Source organism: Periplaneta americana, chromosome 13 (assembly GCF_040183065.1).
Source record: "Periplaneta americana isolate PAMFEO1 chromosome 13, P.americana_PAMFEO1_priV1, whole genome shotgun sequence".
NCBI lineage: Eukaryota > Metazoa > Arthropoda > Insecta > Blattodea > Blattidae > Periplaneta > Periplaneta americana.
In genome coordinates this window covers 76,426,937-76,451,225 of record NC_091129.1, presented here as the reverse complement: position 1 = coordinate 76,451,225, position 24,289 = coordinate 76,426,937, and the positions used below count along the sequence as shown (strand labels likewise).

Sequence of the window (24,289 nt, the reverse complement as noted above, 5' to 3'; positions counted from 1 at the left end):
TACAAGTTTTAAAAGAAAACTTTCAATGTGGATCATACAAATAGATACCTAAGAATTAGTTCATTTCCCTCTATTGAAGTCACTGAATTGTGAAGTGAATTCTGAAAAGTTATGTGGGATGTTGAATAACCTATTAGAGAACTTTGATAAAAGGTTCAGTGATTTTAGTGCTATGAATATAAATTTCGATGTTTTCAGTCTCCCATTTGACACTGAACCAATTAAGGCGCCAGCACATCTGCAACTTGAACTTATAGACATGACCAGTGACAGGTGACTGAAACAAGCCTATAAGACTGAAAAGACATAATATCATTTTATAAGACACTAAATCAATTGAAATATCCACATCTACTACAGTTTATTTCATAAATAATTTCTATGTTCGGCAGCACCTATAGGTGCAAACAATTGTTTTCACGGGTGCAGTTGAACAAAACTAAACAGAGAAGCAGACTGTTAGATGACAATCTGACGTCAGTTTTGAGACTTATAAGTGCAAAAAAAATTATTCCAAATATTGAGAAACTTGTTTCCAAGAAATGTAACAATGTGTGTTGAGTCTGTAACAGTAGCATAATTTGTTTGCCTTTCGTGCAGTGGTTATTTTTGTTTTCTTTAAATGCAAAGACTAAATTGGGGGCTGATTCATGATAATTCAAAAGAAGTTGTAATTAGTTTATACAGATTGAATATATATAGTTTATTTCCAACACAAGTCATTTGACAGCTATTTTTCTATCTCTTTTTGACCGTGATTACTTTTGTCATTATTATCTATGTATATAAATTATAAATTAAATAATTCATGCATATTGATATTTTTGTAATTAGTATTAACTAATAAATTATTATAATATTGCTTTGGCCTTTATTCGAAGTATGTTCACCCCTTGTGTTTACATCAGAACACTGTGCATAGTCTGTTCCATGCGCTCATGTTGAAGGTCAAGCTCGTCAGCTGGGTTTGCGAGCTTATATCATAGCATCACTGATGTAGGGCCTATAAAATAAGAAAGTAGGGGGAACCTTGACTCCAAAAATCCATTTCGTGAATACTGCCTTTAATGTAGGCTAATTATTAAAAACATGTTTTAATTTCAAATTTTCAAAATCATCCTACATATTCAAAACTGCATGTCCTTAACCTACAAAACGCAAGAATAATCGTGATACTACTGCGATCATATTATATCATCCTATTAAAAATTGCATTCGATCTTTCTGCAACTACAAAAAAAATACGAGGAATTCAAGCCCAAGAATCCCTTCCCTATAAAAAAAACACATTGGTGGCTGCATAGCCTGTTTTTCGCATATGGTGCTTTCAATACTAGTGATTAAAGAATCAATATTCACCTTCGACAAAGTTCCTATTTTCTTTTATTCATGCACCTCTTCTCAAAGTTTTCGTTTAGGTTTATAAATATTCAATTTATTCATCTCTATATTCTGCATACTGCAGATTTCCTCATCCATCTCTTTAGGGGACTCGCTTATTATTATACATGTTTTCAATATTACTTATTGTAAATTAAATTAAATTATGGGATAATAAAGTACTGGATTATATTATTATACTAGGTTATACAAGATTATTATAAATATAATTTTGAAATGCACACAAAACTAACAAGCGGGAGAACGAAATCAACTGTAGCATATCACGTAACATAATATACACGCCTACAACATGTTGTGTCCCATGGAACACTCCTGCCATCTAACTGTAAAACTTCGCATAAGATATACCTATCGGAAAACATTGTGTCAAACCGTAAGTGCAAGAGATTGATACATATATAGCCACATAAAAATGAATGCCAGTCACTTTCTTCCTTTCTTGTATCGGACTGTCATGCAATGCAACAAACAAATATGGGGAGATAGTCTCAACACTTTTTAGAATTTATTGATTAGTGTTCAAGGATTAAGTATTCATATTTTGGATAGCACTTACTCCACTTCAGCCTACTGTACAAAAGAATAAATATAAGAAAGAAAGAAACGTAAGAGAAGGATTCACCCAGTATGAAAAGTTTTCTTGACAGTGTGAAGAGAAGAAAACAAAGGTAATCGGACATCTCCTCGTAAGCATGAATTACCTGAAGAGATAGGAAAAAAAGTATCAACAATTTAATCTAAAGTCAAGTTTTAACTACAAGTATGAAGGTCATACTTTCACTCTAAGTATAAACAGAAAGAAGTAAATCTTCCTGAAAAACACACACATACAAAACATTACTGAGAAATTCTATGAAATAAGGAAGAATAGAACAATCCTTCACTGCAGCTCAAGAAGTAGTATTTCTAGTTACAAATCCTGTGAACCCAGGATCAATTTTCTGCAGGGAATCAGAGACTTATTTTTCTCCTATAAGAATCAAATAATTGATTTCCTTGTCTTTGTAGTGTGCTGACCTAAATTGTGATCTTATACCCTGTAACTGCCAACGAACTCAGTCATAGATGATGATGATTATACAAGATGTCCCAGGAGGAAAGCAAAATATTTCACGATAATGCAGTTTGGGATAAAATATATTGATTTAACCTTACATATGATAATAAATTATACTAGAGAGCTGTATGGGAAGAAATTCTTAGGCCCGGCCCATCTGAACCAGACTGAAATCCGAGATTAGTTAATAATTATCACTTAGCCTGACTCGAAACCTGAAGACTAACAGATAAAGCAGAGGCAGAGGCCACAGGCACAGGAACAGCTGAGAGAGATATTACTCCAGCAGGAGCATGAGAAAAAGTAATGTACCAGTCTTCCAGGTAAAACAAATAAAATCATTGCTCTGTGTCTATCAGACTAGAGACGAGAAAATGCTGTAATGAAATACGAACTCGAACTAAATAATAACTGACGATACCAGTAGTCTACTGTTCTGAATGGGTGCCGAGTGGACATCTATTAACGCAAACATTCAAATCTTCATATTATTTATTAATCAGTATATAATTGGCGGAAAAACTAAATGATTTCCAGTATTGCACTGTACTAGTGATATCCTGTTGTATCTAAAACTGTGGAAAGATATAACTGTACTGCAGTACTCTGGTAGGCTACTCTCATATAGATTGTAGTGATGGAATTTATAAGCATTCTGTATGCTTATTGTATTTTTTCCTGTGCTTATCCATGCAGTAAAAAGAAAGAAAAAAACAACTACATTGAGTTATTGAAAACTTGCAAAAAGGATATGAACTCCTATGAATGTCATAAAAATTAGATACTGTAGAATCCCTATTATCCCTAGTAATAAAGGGATGGACTAAATGGTTAATTGAAAAAATCAGATAATCCGTTCCATGCACTATCTGCAGAAGATACTGTAGCCCAGAAGTATTGGAGAGCACGAATGCTAATGGCTTCATTGCTAGATGCAAGGCATTAAAACAACAACAAAATTAAGTGCATAATACAGTTTCGTAATTTCTTCAGTGGTGTTGTGTTTAACATACTAGGTAGTAGAAGTTCACCAATTGGTTGTCAATTATGGGCTTATAAGGGCCAAGGAAATTCCTTGTGATGGCTGTCTGCAGAAAGATAGGTATAGGCACCGTGCAAGCTCCTCTGGTGGTGACTGTTGTTACTAACTGCGGGACAGCAGCGATAGAGTTGTGCTTGAAGCGTATGAATATACTTAACATCTCAGGTTAAATTATTAGAAATATGGATGATCCTAAAAAGCGGAAAGGTAATGCAAATTGCTGTGTTCTTGAGTGTAGTAATGCTTATAGGAACACACCAACCGATATTGTTTTTATTCATTCCCAAAACAGAAAACTGAAGCGCAACGACGCTAATTGTGGATCCATGCAGTACGCAGACGAAAGTAAATAAGGCTACACTGCTTATAATCATAGTATTATTATATACTAAGCCTGATATAAAAAATAGAATGTATATAGTATTATGTTTATAAATAACCATTAAGTTAACGACAGGAATTTATCATTTAAATTTCAAAAAGTACATAACTACTGAGTTCTTTACATATATATTATGTATAATATTAGCAATAATAAATAATAATATACTTATTTTTAAATGTATTCATATCGATATTTAATTCTTGATTTCAAGTGCTGATGGTTCACCTTGGAAATCAACACCCGCAGCAAGAATTTGTGGTATTCATTTTATTGGGAACGAGATCAGAACACCCCCAAAACTAGCATATCGTTCCCAGTATTTTTATAAAAGATTACAAGAAAAAGACTGCCTCATCTCAACTAGCTCCGGAAAGGTACGAAAGAGACGCATAAAGAAGAAGAAAAGATGAAAATTTAAGTTTTATTAAAGGCGTATGCTCAACAAGTGTTATTTCGAAAAATGAAGTAGCCATACAGGCAGAAGTAAATGAAACCATTCTTAGTGATTTTGTTTTTTCTTTCACAATTGAATTGTGTGAATTGTCTACTCAAGTGTCTATTCCATTACATGCCGAACTTAAATCACATAAGAAATGTTATGACATGCGTTCAGGAACAGATGATATGTTTAATGAAATGCAAGGTTGTTTTTTCTTTCACAATTGAATTGTGTGAATTGTCTACTCAAGTGTCTATTCCATTACATGCCAAACTTAAATCACATAAGAAATGTTATGACATGCGTTCAGGAACAGATGATATGTTTAATGAAATGCAAGGTTTCCGAAATTATTCTACAATGAAATATGAGACAGAACTACCAGATTTAATGAGAGTGACATTATTTTGTGGTTTCGAATATATTGTTAAAATTGCTGCCAATTGGAACAATCATACCCGTAGAATCATAATAAGAAATATTTCCAATTCTATCATTTAATCCAAAAATAGCTGTCATAGATAGTCGAAACGCCCCAAGATGTAGACCATACATATTATTTTTGCCATTTTTATTAGTGAATTTTTACATCGAAAGCTTTCGAAAAATTCTGTCCAAGAGTAAGATTAGTAAAGAAAATCGTCTACTCATATTTTCCAATTAAAATGAAAACTGAATTGTCGTATTCTGCTATGAGGGTGATGTTCGGAGTTAATCGTACAATTATAATTATAATGTATTTTTACCGCCACTTTAATGTTGTTGACATCCACAATGGTTGCTGTAATTTTGGGTTTTGGCCTAGCAGAGAAAGTATTCAGGAAACAATGCCTGCAATATTGAAAAATGTAGAGTGACAATTAATTGTTAAGAAGTGGAACAGCCACCCAATGTGGATCAGATGGTGGCCTTCAAATCTAAGTGTTACCGAGGCAGATAGAACACACATTCATAAAAACTGATTGCGGATTATTGACTTTATTAGAAGGTGGTGATGAAGTCAGGTTTTCCCGGAATAATAACAAACCTCTCCGATAAAGGGGTCATTGTTGTTACTCCACCGTATCTGAATTATGGTAAATTAACAGCTGAAGAAGTCGAAACTACTTACAGCATTGCCAGTGTCCGAATTCATGTTGAAAGGTGCATTCAGCGAATTAAAATATACAGTATAACATTTTACACAGACTATCAATTGAACTGCTTCCGCATGTTGATCTTGTTGTTTATTCAACTATCCAAAGAGAAGTCTGAACCTCATAAGTGATAAACTCAAGGCACCACTTATGAGGCAACTAGGCCAGAATATCATGGGGTAGAGTGGCCAGTTCCTTTTCCCTTCCATTGCATATATCGCCGACTAGCTACAAATTACACTAGTCAGACTTCATATGTATACAAACAATATTGTTCTTCCTCTGACACATATCGTCCAGTGAGATGTACTGCCTGATAACAGATGTACATATCAGCCAGAACCTCAATCAGAGGTAGTATGTTGATGATATTGTTCATTATGTGTTGTGTTTTAGAGAATTTGCAATCGCCCATTATTCAGGAAGTGTAATTAAGACTACTTTTAGAATTAAATCATATTAAAATACATATTTATAGAGACATCATACACACGTCATGACATCAAATATAAGTATATCAATGTTTTCGTAATATGACTGTTCACCCTCATTCAATGGTCTGATATCTGATTTAAATGCCAAACAACTTCACTGATATTTCAGGAACTTTGTAGTTACATTTTTACACTCCTCTAGCAGTACTGAACTTTCCACTGGGTCTATAAAATAATTAAAGACTGGAGATTGCTGGGTTTGCAGTGAGAGACCTGCCCTTGGGCAGAACACTATGAATCAATGAACCCATTCTTACTAATATTACAACTTTTTATCGGCAGAAAGCCGCATGTAATTTCTATATCACACATGACTAGTGAATGACTGCAAGCCTGTAGTTAATTAGGAACTGAGACACTGCACGGCGCCACCAGTACGATTTTGAGACCCATGCACGGTGCCTATAATAGATGTCTCGTGTTGTAGATTTACATACTTTATACACTTTATCCTTGCTTTTTTTTTTTTTTTTAAATTGTGCACAGTTGTAACTCCAATATCGTATTTTGATGCGAGATGAGCCACGGTTTATGTTTTCCCAAGCCGTTCAATTATTTGCTTATTTATTTTCATCCCATACTTAGCAAAACACTTTTGACACCCATGGAAGACATTTTACACAGAAGTTATGGAGAATGGCCACCCGAACAATAGGGCAAGGACTGAATGGTGTAACAGGTTTGCTATAAATTGTGCACAAGTTCTTTGGGCCATTCCTTTTAAAGCAAGTAGTGACTATTTTACAAGTGGGAAAAACACCCACAGTAACTGTTACTGTTGCTACTGTATGAGGGTAAAGGCTTGTAATAACACACTCTACAAGAAACTGATATTAATATAAGCAACAGTAAAATATATATATATATATATATATATATATATATATATATATATATATATATATACATATATTTTTTGCAGCATAAAAGGAAAAAAAAAAGCAGTAGAAAGACAGAAAATCTGCTGATTGGTTAATAGGATGACGGATAACATGGTCAACAATGAAAATGTTTCTTGCTCAAAAATAGCTAATTATTATGTATTTCCACCTGCTGAATTCAAAAATCACCATAAAAATTACATATTAGCTCTTGCTTTGTAGATAAAGTGACATTTCATTTTTTAGAGTCAATATTTTCAGTTTGGGGGAAATTTGGGGGAAATTTTGTTTTGGGAGTTGGCACACCTGTCAAATAACAAAAAACAAATGTTCTTCAGCTGCTTGTAAGTTACAAACATAGGTATTTTTGCTGTCACTGTGAATTTCATATTGTTTCTGCTGTAATTAATGCAGAATTTCTGGTTTGGAAGTGCTTTTAAAGCGTAAAATTTGTAAAAATGCCACGAAAATTGTGTGTTTAAAGTAGAAAATGAAGACAGTGTGGAACAAGAAGAAGAACCCAACAAGCCTTCCACATCCCAGGACCCTGATTTTGAGGAAAAAAGATGATAAACAGCACAGACTGAGTCAAGCGGAACTGAATGATCTCATTAGAGACCTTGACCTGTCAAAGGAGAAGGCAGAAATTCTAGGGTCTAGACTACAGCAATGGAATCTTCTTGAACGTGATGTCAGAGTCTCACAGTACAGACAACATCACAGGGATCTGCTTCCCTTTTTTTAGAAGAAAAACAATCTTGTTTGCTGCGACATTAATGGCTTGATGAAATGTTTGAATTTGAACCATGAACCAATTGAATGGAGGCTATTCATAGACTCCTTCAAGCTTAGTTTGAAAGCTGTATTACTTCACAATGGCAACCGTCTTCCTTCTATTCCTGTTGGCCATGGAGTTCACATGAAGGAGATTTATGCAAATATGACAGTCCTCTTCGACTCAATCGAATATCATGAACACAAGTGGAAAATCTGTGGTGATCTAAAACTCATTGCTGTACTCTTAGGAATGCAACTGGGGTACACAAAGTATTGCTGCTTTTTATGTATGTGGGGCAGCAGGGATAGGAAAACATATTATATTCAGGCAGACTGGCCTGCAAGAAATCATAACCCTAGCGAGAAAAATGTTGTTGCCGAGCCTCTCGTGGACCCAAAAGATGTTCTTCTTCCACCCCTGCGTATTAAGCTGGGTTTGATCAAATATTTTGTCACAGGTATGAACCAAGAAGGACAGGCCTTTAAGTACGTAAGAGAGAAATTTCCGAAATTAAGTGATGCCAAAGTCAAGGAAGGTATTTTTGTCAGGCAACAAATTCGAGAACTTGTAAAGGATCCTGCATTTGACCAAGTTTTGGAGGGGAAAGGAAAGGAAGTTTGGAAAGCCTTCAAGGGAGTTATTCATGGATTTTTAGGCAATAAAAGAGATGATAACTACACTCAGTTGGTGACAGTGCTCCTGCAAAAATACCATCAACTCGGATGAAAAATGTCCCTTAAAATCCATTTTCTCCACTCTCACCTAGACTTTTTCCCTCCTAGTTGTGGAGCTTTCAGTGATGAACACGGAGGAAGGTTCCATCACGATATTTCTGTTATGGAACAAAGATATCAGGGCCGCTGGAATGAAACAATGCTTGCAATTTCTGCTGTCTTTGCGTAGGGATGCTCCGGAACTCACAAGAGGCAAGCTAAAAGACGACGATCTCATGAAGCCACACATGATTCTCTTCAGACCCAACCATCTGCCAGGTATTCTTCCATAAATTTAGAACTCTTAGAATGTAACTGCCATTTAAAAACAATTAAATGCACTTTCAATGTTGTTGGCATATGTAATTAAAATGTATCATTTTCTCTTAATCCGTTAAACTGAAATACTTCCACCTATTGTGTATCACAGAAACTAGAGCTAAGAAAAATTTTTCATTGTCATATTCGTTTTTCTCAACCCAAAATTAGTGAGAATTGACTCATGAAGTGCAAGAAACATTCAAAAAAATTTTTTTTGTTGGTCAGTGTAATCGGAGTTCTACCACAGTCTAGTACATACAGTCACGAAGTTCAAATACCGTACATAATAAATATGCATCCATAGATAGTTGCTAACCACTGGGATTGCTACTATTGCCTCATCACAGACAATGCGAAATAGTACCTGCACAATCTATTGTTCCTAGTACTCTCACAACTCAAGCTTCGTGAGTGTAAATACTAGACTGTGGTTCTACTGTATTACCGGTACTATTTCGTAAGATCAATATATATATGTGTTGTAAAAAATTTCCGATAAATCTGATAAAGTTTTATGGACAAAAATAATATTTATAATAATTCAAATTTATTTTCAATACACAAATACAACATAGACAAAATAACATTAACAACTTTATTATTTGCTAGCGTGACAAATATTAAAGAACAAACAACAGTTCTCCCTTAACTGTAGATATTTGCACACACGTAGTGACACTTGTAGCTATGTAATCAGTTTGCCTATTATGCAACTTTTAATAAATTTGCTTCTAACTTTAGTCACATTTACTACCTTGCATACCTTGGCATCTCTTCAGTATCTTTCAGCTGTAGCCAGACAGGCAGGCTCCACACCAACTTTTGACGGCTCCTTCACCTGGTGAAAAGAAATTGTAGCTTGTAACAACAGTTTCACTCAATCCAGTCAGGCTATTATACCTCTCCCATAAGTTACACAAATGTAAATTCAAAATAAATACACCAGATATCTGGGTAATGCAATAGTCAAGTCTTTCACTAGATGTAGGCTGGTATTTGAAGCAGACATTGGTCTTTTGTAAATATGTTACAATATAATATGTATTTTCTTTTCATTGAATAATTTTACTGAGAAACGGGAATTGTGCACAACTGAATATTTTCTAGAGTGGCAGATATTCTGCATCTGATTAAATTATACATGTGTTGCTGCAGATCACTTGCTACAAAATGCCATTTTTCTATCAATTTCGAGTTAGCATCTTCATCGTCGTCATCATCATTAGGCTATTATTAGTATTAGTATTATTATTATTATTATTATTATTATTATTAATATTACAAATTTTGTTTCTCAGCATATAGCATTATTTTACAAAATTTTCCCAAGGTTACAAACGAACATAGCGGTCTTTCTAAATCGTCTCCAGTTGCAAAAATAAGTTACCTATTCTGTCACCATTTTGTTGCCTCTGTGTGTATTAAGTTTCACTATATTTTAATTAATTTGGGAGCCTAGGTATTACCTAAAATTTTCTCGTAAATTAACTCTTCACAGCACTCTTTCCTCTCTCCAAATACATCAATGACACGATGCCTGAAGTTCTGGTTCTCTGAAAGCTAGTAAAGATTTCTCTATTACAAATGAATTAAAATTTCTTATCTACTGTTCGACAGTTCTGTAAGAATTATAATTTTGCAGTAATAAATGGCTCGGACAGGTTGAAATTCAACAGATTCTTAAACTTCATAGGTGAATAGGTACATTAAGCAAACTAGCAACAGTAATTTATACATGGATATGTTAAAAGACGATTTTAATGCTGTGACTGACACTATTTCAATATTATATGCTTATCCAAAATCACCAAACTTTCACAAACTACTCGTCAGCTATCACCAGTAGTACTTTCTGAACAAAAGAAACTTGAGTGTTGGGAATCTAAAGGTCCTAATGGCAAGTTTCGGTGAAACGAGCGTTGAGTGACTTCTGCCGATTTTGGAATAGACACCGACGCACTTGAACTGCCAACACAGAAAACAAAAAATTACACTCATTCGCTTTCACCTTCATCTTGAGGGATAATAAAAGCCTAAACTATCCTAACCTAACCTAATCTAAATGCGTCGGTGTCTATTCCAAAATCGGCGGAAGTCGCTCAATGCTCGTTTAACCTAAGTTTCTTTCTTTCTGGATATATAAATGTGCCTTTGAATGTAAACACAGAGTAATGACAATTTAGACAGTTTTGGTTACAGTAAGGCTCTGTATTAAAGAAAGAAACATTATTTCTGTTTCTTTATTACTTTAAACGGACTAGAAAACGTAAGCAATGAATACATTACGACGATAATTCCAAACATAGAATAACATGGGGGGGGGGGGGGGAAATAAATATGACAGGGATTTTTAATTCCTGGACCTCTGCACTATCGGTCAAGTATTTTAACTCTAAACTGTCAAAGTAGTTGGACGAAGGTTGGTAAATTAACTAATGAAGCAGCAGACGCAACTTTAATTGCCAATAACTCAACAGTCTTGGAGCATTGTGCAACTTGACTTTGCTATACCTGGTATTACCTCATAAACAGAATCATAAGAATTGATGATCCCAAAAGTGTGTGAATTGCCTACCTCAGTCACTCCCACAGGAAACTGGATTTGACCAGCAGGCTCTCTAGTACGTCCATTGCAGAATTCACTGCTGCTTGCTCTTGTCTGTAAAACTCAGCACTACAGATCGACATAGCTGTCCCTAGAACACAAAGAATGTCTGCTTTAAAATCGAGAATGAAACAATTACATCATTTCCTCACAATTGTCGAATTATGTAAGTCTTTCTGTACAGCAACACTTATGCGACATAGATTAAACAAGTCTAAATGATGGTAAGTTAACCCTCAAATATTGACAGTATAATTTATTTATAGTGGTTGCAGTTCGCTTACATCTATAAATTTTACTTTCTGAAAACAACAATGCAACATAGATTTAACCTCGACAGAAAGAAAGAAAGAAAGAAAGAAAGAAAGAAAGAAAGAAAGAAAGAAAGAAAGAAAGAAAGAAAGAAAGAAAGAAAGAAAGAAAGAAAGAAAGAAAGAAAGAAAGAAAGAAAGAACTAACGAAATATGAAATGAGAATTTCATTTGGATGTGTTTTTGTGTGCCTATATATTTCGTATTGTTCTAGTGTGTTTAATTTCTGAAATTCTCAACACACAACCCAATTTCAGAACACACACACTCTTTGACTCCACATTACATTACACAAACTCAGCCCCACAGGAAACACAAACAAAAGGCGCCAAAACCAGCAACAACCAGTTCTGAAGATGGCCAATAACAGGCTGAAATATGTTAACGAGGTAATGTAAATTTAACGCGAGAAAGACACATAATATGTTTTCCGAAGTGATATAGTGTTAAAAGTTGTGTAATCAATATGTATAAAATAATATCATTTAGCCTAGATCTTACGATGTCATTGTAAATTGAGCAATTGTTCTTTTTAATAATAACAATGAAATTTAGAAGTTTTTAACAGCAAGCATTAATACTGATTTTAAAAAGCAATAACAATTACATTTCAATTAGAGTCGGGCAGACTCCCTCTTGTTATTGTCCGGTATCGATTGCACAATCTCTGCTTTCTCGCTCAGTGTGAGCGTACCTATCGTAGCCAAATGATTCATTAATCGAGAACACGTGAGTTTCTTGGTTCCAATACTGCCGATACTAGTCATTCTCGACAGTATTGGAAATCTAGATGGGAATGTAGTAATGGTGAAGGCAATACCAGATGAAGCATTTGCTTATACAATATTTTCCGGTCCTTTAAATATATATCATGTCGTAGCTCCTTTGATAGTCAATCAATTGCGCTATAATTTTATGAATTGATAGCTCAATGTTTAAGGAAAGCACAGAAAAAAAATCGAAATGAAAATCTTTTTTGGAAAATGAGAAAAAAAATTAACTTCGATGTGACTGATGTGTCCAGAATACACATTTACATCTTCAAAAGTTGATAAGCGGCAAACTGTTTTTGTTTTTCAGATTAGACGGGGAATCAAAGCAAGATGTATGTTGAGAAAGAATGGAAATTACCTTTAAAAGTGATCACCACTCATAATCTTTATCGGTTTTCAAATAACAGCAAGTTAACCAAAGGAGCTGTTGGCGCAGGACTCAAGATTCTAATGTTTGTTCCGTAAAATGTATATGGAACCCTTCAATGCATGAAAACCCATTATTGTATGGATGGTATTAAATAATATTATAATATAGTTTAAAATGAGACTATATAGGCCAAGATGGTTTACACTGTACAATAATTAGGTTATCTTTCATAGCAACTAAATAAAGAGTTTGTAAGATCGGTGTGCAAGTTATAAATTGTTACAGAACAATTCTTATTGTATTGTAGCCATGTTACAATATAAAATGATATAGGTATACATGGTTTACAATAATTAGCCTATATTTTATAGGAGCGAGAATAATAAATTAAGAATTAATAAAGTTCCTAATATGAAACAGGCTACCTACGGTAATGATACAAGACAATAATAAAATAATAACCATCATAATAAACATAACGATAATCATAATCATGATCATCCTAATGATTACGATAATGATAACAGTGATACTAATAATAATAATAATAATAATAATAATAATAATAATAATAATAATAATGATATGATGACCATAATGATGATAATGACAATACAATCATAATAATAATAATAATAATAATAATAATAATAATAATAATAATAATTAGTCCATCGCTGTGGAGTAACGGTTAGCATGCCTGACTGTGAAACGAGCTGGCCCCAGTTCGAATCTTGGTTGGGACAAGTTACCTGGTTAAGGTTTTTCCCCCTGAACCCACTGAGAGCAAATGCTGGGTAACTTTTGGCGCTGGACCCTAGACTCATTTCGCTGGCATTATCACCTTCATCTCAGTCAGACGCTAGATAACTATAGCAGTTGATGAAGCATTGTAAAATAACCAATTATATAATAATAATAATAATAATAATAATAATAATAATAACAACAACCCCCTTTTATTATCTGAATTTATAATGATAAATCTGTAAAAGGATCTACTCGATTTCGTAATTTTGTCCTTCCCTTTGCACAAGTGTTCCCATTTCGCATTCAACATTTTATCAGTTGGGAAACAAAAATTTTATGTCAGAGCCTCTGATCCTTTATAGTAATAATATAAATAATTATTAATTATTGTATTATATCCGTACACAGCATAATAATTACTCATGCTGATAAAGATGCCATTGCATATCAGAATGAAACTTCCAGATGTTAACACGCAATATAACAATATAATTATAGTCGTGTGATATCCATTACTATAGCAGTACTCAAAACACTATCTAATGATTAAAAAGGAAATGTCAACAAAATGCTGAGAGCGAGAAAGCACATCATAGCTCCAACCACAACTTGTTATTGTTTTAGACGAGGTTAGGCATCAGGCAACGACTGAAAATGCTGCATTAGTCATTAAAATAGTGTGACTTCTGTAAGAATGTCGACAATCATAATGTGCGCATCACATTGCTGTGCCTTATTGAAACTACTTTATAAACATTATTATTTCAGTAAGAATCACAAATTGCAGTGATGGGGGGGGGGGCAATTAAGCTGGCAGTTGGTGTACGTATTTCTTAATGATAACAGGCCGAGTATCGGTATTCCTCAGTCTCGAGAATGCCAGTCTCGATAACACGATTCTCGGAACTGGCGTTATCAGCCCGCTAGTTTCACCTAAGAGAACGATGCATGCATGGCCAGATGTCTTCCTGCATGGCTATGTCGTTGTCCTGTGAACTGCGTTACACAACTTGACTCTCAATCACCAAGAGTCGTCGCATTCTTTTTTTGTGGAGAACTCTAAATCTTCAGAAACCTGAATCTACAAAATTTAAATTCTTTTTCCAATATTGTTACTGAAATTTTAAACTCTATTCTGTGACTGCATTATTACTACTGCTAATTTACTCTGTTTAAATATCGACATTAATAATCCATGTTTACCAGTTTATGCATGTTTCGTAGCCAGAGATTTTCTCCACAGTTGCCTCGTATCTCCCGTTGCAGTGTCATCTGACTACCACCATCTTTCCATGTCAGTTCCTCCACATGATTTAACGCCTACTTTATCACTGACACAAAGAGCAAGATATACAAACTGCATCGGTAGGAGCAGATGTACATCTTCAGAAATCTAAATCCACAAAATTTAAATTCTTTTTACAAAATTCTTGTTTTAATTTTAAACTGTATTCTATGACCACATTATTACTAATTACTACAAATTTACTGTTACTAATCCATGCTTACCAATTTATGCAAGTTTCCTGACTAGGGATTTGCTCCACAGTTGCCTCTGATCTGCCCTAAAACAAGACAAATGACAAGTGCCTTAAATTTTCGGCAGTTTATGCATGAAGTCGCACAGCACTCGTTTCTCCGAGCAAGATATGAAAACTGCATCGGTAGTAGCACATGTACAACTTCAGAAATACAAATCCACAAAATTTAAATTACCCTTCTCAATATTGTACTTTGTGACTGCAATGGTAAAGTTTAGCGGTCCCTGCTTAGGTCGTTCTTGCACGTATGAAAATAACAATGGAATTTACACTCTTTGGACAGGAAGTGCTACGTGACTCAAAAGGATGACGGAAATAACAGAAGGCTAACGGTTTCATTTATGAAAATATTATGGACGTAGTTTACGAAGGCTACACCAGAGTCGCATTCGCGGTATGTCTGCAGTTTGAACCCAGTGAGGGCAATATTTGCTCGATCCCCGACATGAAATTATTATTTTTGGGTACAGCAGAGTCGCATTCGCATTGAAAATAATACATAATTGATAACATACACAACATTCGCGGAATATGTCCGCTAAAGTTTACCATTGCCCATTATTACTACCACTAATTTACTGTGTTTCAATACCGACATTAGTTAGTAAACCATGTTCACCAGTTTATGTATGTATCTTGACCAGGCATTTCCTCCACAGTTGCCTCACATCTCCTGTCGCAGTGCCACTTGACTGCTACCATTTCATCTTGTGTCAGTTTCTCCAGATAATTTAACACCCGTATTTGCACCAAAATTTCCTGAAACAGGACGATTTTTATTGTAATTTTTAAATCTATTCTGTGACTGCATTATTACAAGGTAGTCTGCTGCTAATTTACTCTGTTTAAATATCGACTTTAGCTACTTTACCAGTTTATACATGTTTCCTGATTTTGGATTGACCCAAGGAATATTTTCACCTAGTTTCTTTGTATTTATTTTACAAGGCCTGCTTATATCTATTTTGTTTGCCAAAACAACACAATGAAATTATACACCTTAAATATCTCCACCATGTTGAAACAAATTTCGTATTTCGTCACTGACAACCAGTGTAGCCAACTGAAGTGTCCAGAAAATCGCCAAACGTTAGTTCAAAAGTCGCTATATTCCTTATTAATTTATTATCAATATCAGGGGCGTATTTTGCGGACTACCGGGGCTACCGCCGGTAGCCCAAGGAAATTACAAAAGAAAAAGTTTATAATATAACATAATGTAATAATTTTGTATTACCGTATTAGTTTTACCCAAGCCCCTACAGTCTCGGCTGCGCGAAACGAGGAAACCGGGGCAAATTGAACGCTGCGCTTGCCGCCATATTGTTGGAGCGCAGACAAATAATAGCAGTGCGTAAATCACGCAATTTAACGCTGTGATGATCTAAAATTGACATATTATGGCCATTTTCGACGTTTAACGTAAAATTAGGACGAAATAAACATATTCAAAGTTTCATTGATATGTGTTAGAACATTAAAGAAAAGAAAATACGTATGCAGCAATTTATAGAAAACATACTGATACATCCATAAATAGGCCTACACAATACACATTATATATTGTATAATTTTACGATAATCAGCAAATTGTTAGGTTTCAGAGAATCTAAAATTATATTAACATATTAACTCTTAGATCACAAGACATAAATATATGCACCTTGATTACACAACTTCTTGTTATAATCAAATTCCTAAGTGAAATAAATATGTGATAATCAGTATAGACTTGTTAAGTTTTGGAGAATCAAAAATAAATTATATTACCGGTACTTTTAGACCACAGGACATAGGTAATCTGGCAAAATATAATATGCGAAGGTAGCCAAATTACATTGAATTCATTCTTCAATTAATAAAGGGAATGCTATCAATTATAAAAAGTATCGGTACCTAATACATTGCAAACAATAGGTAACGTGAAGACCTAAAAACTAAACAAACACTTTATGCAAGATAAAAAAACCACATACTTCTTATGTGTGGATTTTTTACTTATTATATTTTTATTTTAAATAAATAAAATAGATATATTATCATTGCTTGCGGAGTGATGGTACATAATTTTTATGCACATATGCAATATCAATAAGATGCCATTCCTTGCTTTTGTTAATAAAATATATCCGGCAAAATGTAAAAGAGTTATTTATAGGTGAACTCTGAATCATAAATTCACAAAGGAGGCTTAGCTATTATAGCTATTTATTTATTTATTATCTGTATATTTATTTATCCATATATGGATCTTGAATGAAAGTTTATTATCTTGCAGATAAATTCATTTACATAATAAAAACAAAAAGTTATCTTTCCACTAATGTTTTAACATCTGATGTGTAAGTCTAAATAATTCACTCAGTGGGATTTCTCTACAGTCTGATATACCTGTACTAACAATTAAGTATTCTTTATTGTCGTAAACTACTGATTGATTTTTAATGATATTGATATTGTAACAACAGAGATAATATTACATCGTACCTTTTGCAAATAGCTTGGAAAATTAAACAGGGATGGTACTATCGCCGCGCTCTCATGGTTAACATTCGGCAGTTCTTTGAGCGGCCTCATGATTTCGGCAGGTCTTTGAAATTTAATTGTATTATTGTTTTCAATTTCTTGTGTCGCCGCTCCAATCACTCGCCTCAATTTCAATAATGCAACCAATAAGCTGCTTCAATTATTATTAAATGACACTTACTTGTCTAATCCACGTAGACTAAACCCGAGGTTGCAATGTCTTGTGCTGAGGACGAACATTAAGGTATGTGATTAAAAATTATTATTAAGAGTTAAGAAAGCCAACGTACTCGTATATGAAATAATAATAATAATAATAATAATAATAATAATAGCCATTTAACAATATAACAAACTAGTGCTTATTCTTATCGAGAAAGTAGACGTGACAACGTGACGCTTAGAGTGAAACCTACAGAGCAACAATCGGTCGGCAAAATTATTTTTTTAAACCACACCGCACGTTATTGTATGATGCCGACATGTTAAGCATGAGTCCGCGGCGATAATATATCATCTTTCAAAATTATATTGCCATTACTTTCACACTATTCACTAAAAACACCCGTGACAAAACAAAGGACAAGTATGACAATCGTGTTTACCGCTCTATTTCTACCAGTAGCATGGCGGCGTAAACATGCGCAGACTGGTTTCAATTTTGGACAACACACCAGCGCTCTGTGTGAGTCTAGTATACTATTATAACGTCTTTGGTTTTACCACAGTAATTAAAATTAAAGTAATTGTTAGATTTATATGCGCTCTCTGCTCTCGAAAAGAAACAAGTTGTCAAGGCGGCATCACTGGAGAAACCGCTGCTACAAGGGCTAGCCTGTGATCGTTCCGCTAACGCTGTTCTGACGTGAATACAGCTACGTACTTGATTCATCCGGCATTAACTTGTTAGTCACCTTAGGGTGCGGTACTTCGGTACTATGAACACAATAGTTTTGAATTTGAAGTAATTTAATTACGAAAACGAATGTAAAACGCGAAAATACGTTTTTAAGTGATATTGTGAAAAATATGGCAGAACAAGTTTCTGGAAAGGTTTGTGTTGAAAATGACTGTGTAATAGAAGGTTTATTAAAAGTGCCTTTTAACCGTCGTACATACAACGAGAAAGTTGAAATTGTGAAAATGGAAAGACCAACTCCTGAGTTACATTTGTCCATGGACGTAAAAGAAAAACAGCGTGAGTACCAGTGGCGAAGCTACATTCATGCAACTGGGTATTCTAAAGTTATATATATATATATATATTTATTTATTGTAGGTAAACTCCAGTCGGGGTGTTTTTTGCTCTGCATAGATGTCGATGATGCGTTCTTTGAAGATGTAATCCCTGAAAAGACTGTTTAACAAACTCTTCTCAATAGCCAGAGTACTCAAATTGCTCAGTCTAGAATCTCTAGAATCTGACATGGAGTTCCTTAAAAATGTCTTAACTCTCTTCACTGCACTCATACTTCTTTCACTCGACGCAGTAGACACAGGGAAGATGAGAATCAGTCTTATGAGCCGCACTGTTTCTTGATAGATTTTTTCTAGGCCATTGTTCAAAAAATATTTCAGCAAAAAACCTGCAGGCAAATGCTTTGTTTGGTCAGAATAAACGTTTGTGATCCATGTTTTTAAACTCACAAACATGCACTGGAATATCTCGCTCACTTCACCACCGCGTCGTTATTTAAAGACGCTGCTGCTAACCAATAGTCATGCTCCTGCGTCGAAAAGTTCGTTTTCACGTAGTATTCTTTACCAACCGTTAAATATATTTTCAATTTCACATTCGTTTTAGTAGTTAATCTAATTCGAATTCTATACTAAGTGTATTCGTAGTACCGAAATACCGAACCCACAGGTGATTATTTGAATAAAAACGTAAGTGGATAATGAATGATACATGATAATAATGAACACATCTGCACTTTACGGAAACAGACCGACGAAAAATGAATACTGCCCTATTATTTCTCACACACAGACTGCAGCGTTGCCAACCGTGGCCGATTTCGGTAAACGTAGCTTTTAGCTATATAGTCCAATGGAAAAATGTAGCCGAATGAGATTCGATCGAATGACTATTGGTGAATACTCTCAATTTTATGTGTAAACACGTTCTTCTATCAAATTTTATTTTCTCACACTCTAATAGCCATAAGAAGTTTCTCGCTTCCGCAAAAAATTACGAAAACATAACAGAAAATTTAAGGTAGGACTGAATTCCGGACACAGCGACCATTATTTATGGCAAGGAAAGCTTTGGTATTTTCAGTTTTCATTTCCTGTTATGTGAATAGCGCCCATTGTTTAACCATCAATTCTTGGATTCATGAATTCGGCGACACCTGACAGGGTCTTTATTGGGAGTCGCCCATGCAACAAAAATGAACTGGTCCTAAATTAATGAATGACATTTCCAACACATCCGCCTTCCAACATTGTAACTATAGCATAGGTCGTGGATTCTGTTTATTACTCTCTGAATGTGTGTGGCTTCGTTTTGGTATTTGTAGCTGAATTTCGGGACGTTTGTAACAGAAGCAGACTCTGAGATCGGTGCTGCTGAGTCTAGGCTCTTCACAGAGCTCTCCAGCATTAGTGACGTATGCAAGCGCTCCGCTTGGCGCATGCGCATATGCTTTCTCTAGCTGCTGCCGTGAGCCTGGTTTGAAGCAGTATCAGCGAGTAGCCACATTGTAGTTACGTGCTGGTTCCGCGCCGTAACTAGACCGAAAACTAGAGATTTCATTTACCTATACCAAAGAAAACAGGAAAATATAAATGCGCTAATTTCTTCAAAATCCAAATGGTAATCTAAGGCTCACAGATTACCCTTCAGCTTCGCCCCTGGTGAGTACACACGCCATTTCACTTCAACATCATATGGTAAGTGGAATTGGTTGTGTGGTAGTTCTAAACTGTCTAAACTATTTTGCTGGCCATGTTTGTTATTTAGCCGCGAAACTAATGTGTGGTCAAAAGAGGGGTTTTCTAATATGAACTCCCTTCGAACGGCAGTCCTAAAATACGACAAATCAAAGCTCATATTTATAGTAGCACGAAGTTTGCAAACTTTGGGAAGACAAGAATTGATTTACAGCTAGATAGGCAAAAAGCTCTACACATCAACCAACACAATGCTCTTGTGAAAAAAAAAATCGGGAGATTTTACTGCGTCTTATTAACACAGTCTGCTTTCTAGGAAAACAAGAATTGGATTTTCGGGGTCATAATGAGAGTGTGGAATCAGACAATAGAGGAAATTATATTGAATATTTAAGTTCCTTAAGTGAATTTGACCATTTACTGGCCAATCATCTTGAGAGTTCAACAGTATTCCGTGGTACTTCTCCCGCAATTCAGAATGACTTAATATTTGCTATAAGTGGGGTTATGATAAAGAACATAAAATCTGAAATAGAAGAAGCACTTTTTGTGACCATTGTTGTTGATGAAACAAGTGACTGCTCTAATCAGAGTCAACTGTCCACTGTTTTAAGATACGTCGACAGTACTGCCAATGTTCAAGAACGCTTTATAGGATTCACAAATGTCAGTTCGGGCAAAACTGCTGCTGCTTTGTTTCAGCATGTGGAAGGTGTTATAGCAGAATACAATGTCGGCAATAAGTTAATTGCACAGACATACGATGGTGCTTCAGTTATGGCGGGAAATATTAATGGCTTAAAAACAAAAGTTCAAGAAAAGTATCCTCAAGCACTATTTGTCCATTGTTACAGCCATGTTCTCAATTTAGTTTTGCAACAAACTACTTCAACCATTCCAGAATGCCGCATTTTTTTCAAAACACTGTCGGATTTAGCTGCATTTTTCTCATCATCTAAAAGATCAGAAAAACTGAAGGAATTTATGAAAAAGAAACTCCCAAAAGTAGCACCAACTACATGGAATTTTACATCTCGGCTTGTAAATACAATAAAGAAATACAGAGAACAACTGACTGCTTTCTTTGAAAATATCATTTGTAATGACTCTGAAGAAAACTGGGATGATGATGTAATTGTGCAGGCTCAAGGATATTTGTATTTTTTCACACAGTTTCAGAATATATTTCTTCTTGAAGTCTATGCTAGAGTGTTCGCACGTACAGATGTGCTCTACAAAATTCTTCAGACAAAAAGTCTAGACATAGCATACTGCTTGCAAGATGTATCAAAGTTAAAAAATACTATATCCGAGTTCAGACGTAGTGGGTTTCCGTCCATATGGAGTAATATGGAAAATGAAAATTCTTCAGCCAATAGAATGGAACCACCATTAAAGCGAAGAAAAGGAGATGATGAATTGAAATACAGGCAGCTGTACTACAGCATACTAGATCGTATGGACATGGAAATTACTGACAGATTTTCTGATTATGGAAAGCTTCAGTTCACACATCTTCTAGATTCTCAAAAATTTTCTGATTATAGAGAAAACTTCCCGAATGAGGCACTAAACAAATTATTTCAGTCCTATAACAGGCACTTTGATCAAGTACGTTTGAAAAATGAATTAAGTGTAATATATTCAGCAGAAGTCTTTGATTTTTCGAACAAACCTATCCATGAAATATTATCTGCCATATATGAAAACCAGCTGAACCAAGTTATTCCTGAAGTCCTTAAATTGGCAACATTAATTGTGACAATACCAGCTACGTCAGCATCGGTAGAAAGAACATTTTCTGCGTTGAAGAGAATAAAATCCTACTGTAGATCAACTCATACACAAGAACGTTTATCCGGCTTGGCACTGATGTCCATTGAAAAGTCATTTCTACAGAAACTTCGCAAGCAGCCCAACTGTAATTTCAATGACGAAGTCATCAAAATATTTTCGTCCCAATCAAGACGTCTGGAATTCACATATAAATAGGTAAGGAATTTTATTATAGGGATTTTAAAATATATTTTGTGTAATAATAGGGTCAGTGGTAGCCCAGACCCTTAAACCAATATACGCCACTGATCAATATAGAAAGCATAGACAAATAAATAGAAAGTATTATGTTTGTCGCTCGAGAGTGTTGAAAAAGTTGCTAAATCCCTATTTAAGCAATAGAAAAGGAAAAATAAATTTGTCGCTAGAAAACACACATTTAGCGACAAATTAGCTAAATTAGCAAGATTGCTAACAACCATCTTCACGCGAAGAAATAAAATGATGAACCAAAGAGTTTGTAAGTACCTACTGTGTATTATGAACTCTTTGGGATGAACGAACAATGCCACCTACTGTGTATAGAGACAAACTACAAAACGCCTTTGATATTATAGACTGGTATTCCGAACATTAATTTTCTTTTCTTTTGCGTCATTTAATTTAATTTAATTTATTCTGTAATTTAATTTAAATTAGTATGATTTAGCGATACAACGCAGAACTGCACACATTGTACTTTTCACCTGACATAATTAGGAACATTAAATCCAGACATTTGAGACGGGCATCTACGTCTCGGCTTTTCCAAAGATCTTATTTCTTCCGGCCTCCCAACTAACACTCTATATGCATTTCGGAATTCACCCATACGTGCTACATGCCCTGACCATTTCAAATGACTGGATTTAATGTTTCTAGTTATGTCAGATGAAGAATAAAATGCATGTAGTTCTGGTTTGTGTAACTTTTTCCATTTTCCTCTAATTTCATTCCTTTTAGCCCCAAATATTTTCCTAAGCACCTTATTCTCAAACACTCTTAACCTCTGATCCTCTCTCAAAGTGAGACTCCAAGTTTCACAACCATGCAGAAGAACCAGTAATATTGTTTTATAAATTCTAATTTTCAGATTTTGTGAGAACAGACTGAATGATAAAAGCTTCTCGACCGAATAATAACAGGCATTTCCCATAATTATTCTGCATTTAATTTCGTCCCGAGTATCATTTATATTTGTTATTGTTGCTCCAAGATATTTTAATTTTTCCACCTTTTCAAAGGATAAACTTCTAATTTTTATATTTCCATTTCGTACAATATTCTGGTCACGAGACATAATGATATAGGCTACTTCGTCTTTTCGGGATTTACTTCCAAACCTATCGTTTTACTTGTTTCAAGTAAAATTTCCGTGTTTTTCCTAATAGTCTGTGGATTTTCTTCTAACATAGTCACATCATCAGCATAAACAAGGAACTGATGTACCGGTAACTCATTCAATTCCAAACCCTCTCTGTTATCCTGGACTTTCCTAATGGCATATTCTAGAGCAAAGTTAAAATGTAAAGGTGATAGTGCATCTCCTTGCTTTAGTCCACAGTGAATTGGAAAAGCATCTGACAGAAACTGGCCTGTACAGACTCTGTTGTACGTTTCACTGAGACACATTTTAATTAATCCAATTAGTTTCTTGGGAATACCAAATTCAATAAGAATCTTATGTAAAACTTCTCTCTTAACTGAGTCATATGCCTTTATTTTATTTATTTAATATATTTTAATTTAAATTTCTTTACTTTATTTTCATTTCAGTTATTTTAATCTAATTCATTGACTTACAGTATTTTAGTTTATATTACCGATAATTAAATTTATTTCAATTTAATTTACTTTATTTTCATTTAACTTATTTCATTTTAGTTTCAACAGATCAACAGGTGAAGAAGAAAGATGAGTCCAGGAAGGAAGATAAGGGAAGAACCGAAGCTGCAGTGAAAAGAAGAGGCATTGTAAATAATGTGAATCGATCAGATGGTGATAAATGAATGGGTAGTAACAAAGAAAAGCCAATATATAATTACAAACTAAG

At 34.6% G+C, this 24,289-nt stretch overlaps 1 long non-coding RNA gene across 2 annotated transcripts in view; it reads right to left on the bottom strand.

The window, feature by feature from the left end:
- Window positions 1–16,025, bottom strand: part of LOC138712035 (uncharacterized) — a 54,957-nt gene extending 38,932 nt beyond the window's left edge. Inside the window, exons 1-5 of one of the 2 annotated variants that reach the window (XR_011335590.1) lie at window positions 15,872–16,025; window positions 15,620–15,759; window positions 14,969–15,024; window positions 11,226–11,346; window positions 9,414–9,488 (exon numbers count right to left, since the gene is read on the bottom strand). This is a non-coding gene — a long non-coding RNA (uncharacterized lncRNA). Of the gene's footprint in view, window positions 1–9,175; window positions 9,489–11,225; window positions 11,347–14,968; window positions 15,025–15,619; window positions 15,760–15,871 lie in introns of those variants that run through there. The other variant, XR_011335589.1, reaches the window with a different exon arrangement.
- Between the last annotated feature and the right edge of the window lie 8,264 nt (window positions 16,026–24,289).